General features: G+C 51.8%; 1 long non-coding RNA gene across 1 annotated transcript; it reads left to right on the forward strand.

Annotated features, from left to right (window-relative positions):
• The first annotated feature begins 557 nt into the window (after nt 1–557).
• On the forward strand, nt 558–8,697 carry LOC116634752. Its single transcript, XR_004300025.1, has 3 exons — nt 558–1,089; nt 1,366–1,501; nt 8,624–8,697. It is a non-coding gene; the product is annotated as an uncharacterized LOC116634752 (long non-coding RNA).
• Nucleotides 8,698–9,414: the final 717 nt, after the last annotated feature.

Consider the following 9,414-nt stretch of genomic DNA (forward strand, 5'->3'; position numbering starts at 1 on the left):
CCGCGCTCACACGGCCGCAGCGGGCGCAGCCCTGCCGGTCCCCGTGTGCTGCTGGTGAGGTTCCTGCAAGTGGGTGCAGACCCCAGCCCACCCAGCCGCCCATCGCCGGAGCCCTGAAATGCCCGCTCGTCCCAATTAACAGAATACACGCTTGCCTGGATATTCCCTGTTGAACATGGGGTGGATGCACTCACCCACCCTTTCTCCCAGTATACACTCGAACTGCAGCTGCCAAGAAGGAGCCTCTAAAGAGCAACGAGAGACCTGGAGGGCGCTCAGCGGACCCCCAGCACCCACTGCTTCAGCCTGGAGGACAGCAGGACCCCTGCCCTGTGCTGAGCAGACACGCGGACTCGCTCGCGCCTACCGCCACATCCACTCTTTCCCTCAGCCACTGCCTTGCCGTTGTCGTGCTGGGGCCCGCCCCGAGTCCCGGCCCCTGTGCCAGCCTCGCTCCTCCCCGACGGGACTGCAGCGCCAGCCCGGCGGGGGCAGGAGGATGGCGGACGTCGGGAGGGAGGCTCCGGTGACGAGACAGTCAGTACAGCGTCTGATGTGTCTGGTCCTTGAGGAGGGGGACGGAACGCCCTGTCGGGACACTTGGAAGGACTGATTACGAGGAAAAGCACAGAAAATAAGGAAGGAAGAAACCACATTTTCCTCGCATGCTAGTGCTGTGTGGTCCCATCGTACCATCTGCAGTCCTGGGCGCTCCTAGATGATACACCCGAAATCATCTGCTCAGTGCAAATAACACCAGATTACGGTAACTGCTCATCTTAGTGTTTCCCAGCAGAATTAATCTCACCTTCTGTGTCTTCGACGTCTCCTCTGTGACACCATGAAGCCCCTCCTCCATTTCCGGATTGTCTGCACCAACACTCTCCAGACGACAGGCCCCGGGTTCATGTGCAACTTCCACATAATAAGTGCTCAAAAAATGCTAGTTAAATTCAACTTGAACTGGATCATTCTGTCTGCAGAGAGCGCTTGCTGTGGCAGAGTTAATTCCATGCTTCCAGGAGCATCTATGGTCTCCGCTGTGCCCGCTGCCCACCACCTCTGGGACCGTGGACGTGCCTGCCAGAGGTATGAACGGGGGGAGCACGGGTCGTGGCAGGAGGGGCCGGGGGCAGAGAAGACAGCTGTGTCAGGACTTTGGTTTGGAAATGCAGACCATTCCAGGAAATGATAAAGTCAGCAGGAAGAGCCGGTTGCTGCAGTGTTAGAATTAATTTTAGGAAAATTAGCATAAAGGCATGTGAGTCATGAAATCTTAGAATCAGAGTAAGAAGGAGAGTCTATCGTTTTTCTCCCACTCTCCACCTCTTTTCTCTCAGCGTGCCTTTGCTCCGTGTGTTCTAGCCTCGTGTGCTGACTCGATGTGGCCTCGTCTCCAGAACCGGGAGATCGGGGAGGGTGATGCGTCTGACCGCTGAGTTCCCGGCCCCTCCCACTGTGTCCTGCACACACCTGCTTCCCCGGAGATTTCCTGCAACACGTGAGCCTAGAGTATCATTGTCAACATTTTTGAATAACCTTTCCTGAAAGTCCCAATTATTTTTACAAAAGATGCTGCTAGTCTTGTTCTGGGAAGTCTGGCACGAATGCCAGAGATTCTTCGCATTCTCGTGTTGGCCGTGACAGGAACACCGTGGTCCTTGCTCTGCCCCTTCACGGCGCCGCGGGTTTCTGCCGGCACCGGCCTCCGCGACGCTCTTGAACCCATCTGCGGAACCGGGCTCCACAAAGGACATGGAGCTGAATTTGCATGCGTACTTCGTACCAGTTGGCTCCCTAGACTAGTGTGAGAAATAGGAAGCAAACGTTTTCAATCTGCACTCGCACATAACCAGAGTTTGCTGACTCCCGGACATAGATAAAGAATAAATATTGTGTTTCTTCATTAAAAATGCATGACAAAAATAAATGGTTTTCTACTTAGATCCATATATGAATCAAAGTTACTAGGAATTGGCACTGTTCATAAACCATGCTTCCCTTTTTTCTCTTCTCCAAGAAGAATTGGTATATAAACTCAAAACCTATCTTAAAATTTATCTACAAGTGAAGCTGAAGTGGAAAATTGAGTCATTTGGTCAATTATATATTCCAAAACACTTCCAACTGATGTATCAAGGCAAGGCAAAGTGCTGTTTATATTCGCATAATTATCTCCATTCGTCACGGTCCAAGAGGATTCCCACCTTTTAACCCTGGTGGTTGAATTCTGGATTTAATTCTTCCCTATAACAGTGGGTCTGGTTTCACCCAGGAGGACATGAGGACCTTTGCAAAGCAGGATTAAACTGGGCTGTTTGTGGCCCCTCCAAATTTGGTGGCGCTGTTCCTGTGCCTGGGTTCCCAGCAGGTGGTCTTATTTTCTGGGCCTCTTGCCTCATTTCTTAGTCTCTGAGGCTCTGCTTACACTAATATCTTGGATGGTATTCATATGCTGGCAACCTTTACTCCTATTCATCCCAGATACGAATCTACATACGCAACTGTGGGAGCACACTGTGATAAATTAATTATTATGGGTTTTTCCCCAGTAATTTCTGTTTCCCGTGACCCTCCTCCCCTCAGACAGCCGGACAATGAAATGTCCTTTTCTTGAAGCAAGAATTATTAAAGCAGCATAATGAGGAAATTTGTGGAGCTGAATCCACAAGGCCGGATTTAGAGAAAAAACAATGGGCTCCTGGGTGATTCAGTCATTTAAGCATCTGACTCTTGATTTTGGCTCAGGTCATGATCTCAGAGTCATGAGATTGAGCCCCGCATTGAACTCTGCACTCAGCAGGGATTCTGCTTGAGATTCTCTCCCTTTCCTGTGACCCCTCCCCACCTCTAAAATAAATAAATAAATCTTTAAAACGACGAAGAAGAAATTTTTTCTGTACCTCAGAATAGGGAAGGAAGGAAAACCCAGAGTAAACAAGAGAACTACAAGCTGACATGTGTCCCTAAGAAGTGCCCGGAGCCCAGCCAGCCCGGCCTCACATGCTTGGCCACACTCTGCTGCAGGACCAGAGTCTTGGATGGACTGTGGGTCTGACTGTTGGATTTGGAGACAGAACCCCAGGCTCCCAGTCTTCATTCAGAGCCAGGAGCAGAAGCAGAAGCGTACCCGTGAGGGGCACGGGCTGAATAGCTTGCCACGCAGGCTGCTCCCCGCCTTGGCACCTTGTGTGGAAGGCCCGGAAAGCAGGCTTGGAGGCCACGGGCAACTGCAATACAACGAGATTGCAGCTCCAATGCCCCGAAATGGATGTTCAAAAATTAACTAAACTATAAATAGACATAAAATTATGTTTCCTTCATAACAGAATTGTGGCCTGAGATTCATAACCACTAGACCAGTTCCCACCATGACAGTCATCCCGCGCCGTGAGCAGACCCCCAAATGTTGCCGAATAGGCTCGTCCTGGACACTCCTGTGCCAGCCACCAGTCACAACAACTGCCGTGTGTGATAGATCTGCTTTTTGTACTGCTGCGTGTGGACATACGCCAAGCACAATGTGCAAACGACCCTGAAGACCTTTCCGATTTACAAACCCTGTGTCCGCCTCCCCTAAACCCAGAGCTCAGCATAACCTGGGATCGCAGCCACTGAGTCTCCCGAGACAAGCACCCAGCCCGGAAGGAAGCGATGAGTCGCCGGCGCCGTGGGCACTGGGGAGGCCGGAGTGGACCGGACATTCCAGTGCGGGTGGTAACGTGTTGCATAAGGTAAGTCAGTTTGCCCACTACGCCAGGGAGAAAGCGAGTTGTCCGTCCCAGATAATAAACTGTCTTGACTCGTCATCAACTCTCCAAGAAGACTCTTAAACCACAGCAGTAATTCTGGGGATGACACCAGAATGACCCAGGAAGATATTCTCGTGTGAGCCATGCCGCGTGCCACGTGCAGGACCCGTGACCCCCGTGCCGGTCCCATCAGCCATCTGTGCGAGAGGAACTGGCCAGCCGGTGCCATCTCGAGACACATCGTCCTCCGCAAGCTGGCCCCGGGTCTAACAGTTAGTACATATTTTTTTAGAAAGAGTTCCAGCCTGTCATTATTTACATACTTAAGACTGTTTGATTCCTCAACCACAGCCCAAATATTTTCTTTTAAAATCTCTGTAAGTATCAAGACGTATTCCACAGAAAGAGCAGTGTGCTCTCCCTGAAAACAGTTGCATTGAAAAATACCTGCCTTGTTTTTTAGAAAAACACTTAAATCATTTCTTGAGATCCAGCCATCAGTGCATTTAGATAGAAAATGCTTTCTGAAGAAACAGTCCTTGTTAAATTGTTTTTTAAAAAAATATGGTGCTTGTGCTAGGTATTTAGAAATTCCTCCTGTGGTGAAGGTATGTGAGCCCTTCCAAAACCCATCTTGGGTTAAAATGATTAATTATCCCTAATAGACTCTTTGAGAACAGTGTTTATTCTGCCCTGTGCACACAGCAGGAGCCCAGAAACTGCTTCCAAATCCCCCCAGCTTCTTCCAAGAAAGTGGAGAGAAACAGCGGCGGGCACCCGGGCTGAGACGTGCCAAGCCTGTCGTGGTGATGTGTTTGCGCCGGGAGCTCAGAGAGTGCACAGAGCAGCGGCTGTCTGTCCGGCTCGCCCTGGCTTCTGCCGCCGCATCCACGTCTCCGGGAGGGCAAGCACATTCAGACCGGGATGCCAGTCCTGCGGGAAGGCGAGCACCAGCTCCCGGGTCAAGGCCAGCAGGTGTCCCTGCCAGCAGGAAGCAGGACGGCGCTCGGCGTGGCTGCCGCCGTGGGGCCCGGGATGCCGGCCCGCTCACGCTCCGGCTCGGCGGCTGCGTCCTGCCGCCCGAACCCCTCAGTCAGCCCCAGCTTTCGTTCATCCTCTCGGCTTGGATGGAGCTCTCTTTCTCCGGGCAATTTAAGACTTGGAGGTGTATGTGTGGTGCTATTTTTCTCCCTGCCTCGCCACATTCAATCTTCTGGGAAAGGCTCATAAACTAGGATTAGGACCAATCTACACAGAAACTTAAATTCTGTAATTTGACTTTCTGGAGATCCTGTCACTGATTTCACTTTGTTCTAAAACTGCAGGCCGGGTGGGACAGAGCTGTCACGAGGAGCCTACGCCTCCCCGGGAGAGAACCGAAGTCACTGAAGGCGCAGGTCTCTAGGAGTCTACCATTGCGTCAATACTCTAATAATCAGGAGAGAGAAACCTTTCCCGGTACAATATTTTATTTTTAAGGACAAATATAAATGTACAAAGAAAGAAAAAAAATTAAAAAACAGAATCCTAGCTGCTACAACTTTGGACCAAAAATTCTACCAAGTTTTGATAAAGGTACTGTGTTTTATCAATTTTCAAGTTAATTGATGAAGAGCTTAATGCTGATCATGGCACAGGGTGGATGTTTGCTGAAAGAATTAGAGTCGGTCAGACGCGTCAGATCATAGTCCAGCGCCGCGTCACGCCATCTGTCACCGGGATCCCCGCCCTGCCGCGTCTGCGGCTTCTCAGCATCCCCCGCTTGGTGGGCAGTAGCAGCCCAACCATCTCTATTCCTTCCATAACGATTTAAATCCCTCACTAAATAGCTCGCCCTGCAATTCCAAAGTTTTTAGGATCGATATGCAAAGTAGACCCTCGAAATGGCAATCCTAATAAAAACCAACTACAGCAGAATCTGTGGGCTCAGCCCAGCATGGGTAGTGTTCAGTCTCCCGCGTGGTTCATCTGTGCGACCAGCGTGAAGAACCGCAGGCCGTGGGTCGAGTTACACGGCGGCAACGGTGGGAGGATGAGCACGTGCACGCGGACGTGAGGCCTGGTGCCGGGCACGCCAGGATTCAGACTTCACCCTGTGGTCTGTCAGGGCTCCCCGGGAATCACGGAAACCGTCTGACGCTGAAAATTACGTAAAGAGCGAGTAAAATATTTCCCTCAATGGGTCATCGTGAGGAGTAAAATAAAACAAGACAAAATCACAGGTGTGAAGTCCCGAGCGGTGGCTGACGGGTGGTGGGGGTTGCCGCCTGCTCTGGGCGTCACTGACGGCCCTGGGCTTGTAGTCGCTTCTCGGCGGCATGTCCACGCCGTCCGGGAGCTGTGTCTTCAACCTGACCCTTGCCTGCTCGTCAAAATTTTCTTGTGATCCCGCCTGGCATACGTAGTATTAAAAATATATATATTCCTCTCAATAATCTACTGTCTCAGAAAAGATTTAAGTCTGTGACACTTCCATTCATTCTCTGCGTTCTCAGTTAACACTTCCTGAACGCGTACATTTGGTCGACACTGACCTCACAGTGAAGAATAAAGTGGAGATAAGCAATGAGTAAGCGAACACGCACACGGATAAAATGATAGAATCCTGATAAACATGGAATTAAAACAGCAAATGTGACCTGCAGAGAAAGGACATACGGGAGAATCTGCCAGGAGCTGGGAAGTCGGTGAAGTCAGTCCTCATGGAGAAGGAAGGAAGGTCCCTGTAGAGCTGAGGTGTAGACATCAAGATGGCATATAAATTGCTGCATTAAAAAATAACCCGAAACATAGAGGCTTTTAGGATCTGACCCCTCCTGTGGGTCAGGAGCCTGGGCGTGGCTGCGTCCAGCCGTCTGGTTTGGGGTTTCTCAGAGGCTTTACCCCAAACGCTGGCTGGGGATATGGTCACTTTGGAAGGCGTGATGGGGAAGGTCTGATTCCAAGCTCACTCGTGTGATGGCTGGCAGGATGCAGCTCTTCCAGGACTACTGGCCAGAACCTGCCATCGATTCCCCGCCTACGTCTGCTCCACAGGACAGGTCCCACAAAGGCATCTGTTTCTACCAGAGTGGGCGAGGAGACGAGCTGTAGCAAGCAAGGCGGCCGTCTTGTGAGCTCATCCTGGAAGTGGCAATCACCCCCTCGCCATACTCTGTTCAGAGGAGCAGAGCACCGGGAGCAACCCGCACTCGAGGGGAAGGGTCCCCACAGGGCACGGGCACCACGGGCAGCACGTAAAGCCGGCAGACAAGCCAGGCCACCCACGGATGGAGAGCCTGGGGAAGGAGGTTGGGCGGGATGAGCCGTTCGGACTCCTGGCCGGGAAGGTGACCAGTCAGCTCTGAAGATTCTGATCGTAAACTTGCTGGCGGCCGTGCTGATGATGATACAGGGCAAGTGGGAGAGAACGTTAGACTCTGAAGACAAGACCATTAACGGAGACTCTTCTCCCCTTCACCATCCCATGTTGTCCTCTTTGTTTGGAGAACTGAGTTTTAAGACATCAGTTCATCACTACTAAAAACACCTGCTGTGAAGCTGTAACCCAAGATACATTAACTATAGTTGGTATTTATTTAGCACTTTACAAACTCTTCATCATTTCATAACTGTTCATTGACTTTGCATTTTTAGAGTTTAGAGAATCATATAAAAGAGCCATTTTATTTTCAGAGCCATTAGTATTAGTTTGCAGACCTTCTGTTCAGACTCCACTCTTGATCCCCTTTGTGTTGTGTCGTACGACCATCCACGCGTGAACGGGTGCGTGCAACCACGTCCACTTCAAGACACAAACGCTACCTTCCCCTTTAAAGAGTCCCTCTAGCCACTCAGCCGGTATAAACGTGCGCAACTGTCCAATGCGGCCGTTACAAAAGCTTCCACATAAAATGCATGCACCGCATTTGAGGCGAAACAAGAAATACAACCTACGTGGTGGATGCGTGTTGTAATCATCAGTATCAGATCATTCGCAGACTGAGAGCAGCTCAGAGCCCGAGGCGTGGCGAGGGAAGCGCTGCGCGTCTGTCTGCTGCATCCACCCATTCTGCGGCGTGACGCACACACGCGCGGACTGAAGCCACGGGGCGCCGGTTCTGAAGCTGGGATCCACTGGGCATTGGCGTTGTGGGCCTAGTGGAGCCGCCTCATGTCTCTGCTGACCTCAGTAACTCATTTCCTGCTGTGATACCACCTTCGAGACGTCGTTGGGGATGAAGTGCGTTTGCAGAGGTCAAGGACACCGCACGGACCTAGCACAGGAGGCGGGTTCGATGTCACAGGTGGAGGCGAAGGCTGGGGCCTCCCGTGGCCTCCGGACGCCACGCCATCAGCCTCCCAGCGGCCCCTCCTCCCCTTCTGCAGCCCCCAGCCACACCGGCCGGCTCCTTACTGTTTGTTCAACTCCTGCCTCAGGGATTTCGTGCTCGCTGTTCCCTCCACGGGGGAGCTCCTGCCATATCTCTGCACGGTCTGCTGTCCTGTGTCCTTCACATTTCTGCTCAAATGTCACCTGTACGGAGAGAAGTGCTTGGTGGTGCCCCAATGTCCCCTCCTCCCCACTCCTCTACCTGGCTCCATGTTTCCCAGGAGGCACCCGGGCTGGGCACTGTGTAATCAACATGCTCACGTGTGCATGTGTGCGTGTGCATGAGTGTGCATGCGTGTGTGCACATGTGTGTGCGCGAGTGTACATGCATGTGTGTGTGCGTGTGCATGTGTGTGGTTTCCGGCACATCCAGCACTGAGTCCAGTGGGAACTCTACAAGACCTGTGCTATTCCCATGGGATATTTTCCATAAACTTGGCCTGAGCGTTAAACCTCTGTCTGCCCACTGTAATAATTATTTTCACGTTCTTGCCTACAGGACCCTGACGAAGCCCAGATACCCGTATGGAAAACCTGGAGTCCAGGGGAGCACCCTGCATGGACATGATCCCGACACGCTCCGGCTGGTGCTGTCAGACCCGACGTGGGAAGCAGCGCTCATCCAGGGGGGGCTGCCGGGCCAGGTGAGAGAATGCTGTCCCAGGCTCGCAGGCCCAGTCAGGTGCATCTCTGCACACCCAGGGCCTAGAGCGGGTTGGCGCCAGTCCCCAGAAGCAGGCCACAGAGCCAGCGTGAAGAAAGATGCACCGGAAGGCACGCCCCCTCAACGCTTCATCCCAGGCCAGCTCTCTATCGCTTCATCTTCACCAGATTCTGGGAGGGTCTCATTCCTGCCATCTTTGTTTGTGTCCCGACAGAAGCATTTCATGTGGGAGAATCACATTTTCTACTGCCCTCCATTGAACTTGTATTTGTTGAACACCCAGCTTCTCAGGGCCTTTCAAACAGTCGCGGTGCGCCCAGCGGCCTCTACAAAGGGCGGGAGGGGCTGCTGCGGGGCATCCTGTGTGAACGCTCCCATTACTGACTTCCGAAATTACTCCAGGACCCAGTTACGTGCTATTACAATCATTACCCACCCCTAAAAAGACAGCCCGAAACCAAACTCAGAGTTCAAAAATATTTCAATATGCATTGTTTGTGGACCATTTTTATATTCTTTAAGCTAAAGAAACAGTAACTTTAAATATAGTGCAAGATTCGTGTTGACGTAAGTGTCAGTTTGGACGTCTTTATATTCAGATGTCCTCGTTCCGTAACCTGTCCTGG

The sequence above is a fragment of the Phoca vitulina genome, unplaced genomic scaffold (genome assembly GCF_004348235.1).
Source record: "Phoca vitulina isolate PV1807 unplaced genomic scaffold, GSC_HSeal_1.0 scaffold9, whole genome shotgun sequence".
Lineage (NCBI taxonomy): Eukaryota > Metazoa > Chordata > Mammalia > Carnivora > Phocidae > Phoca > Phoca vitulina.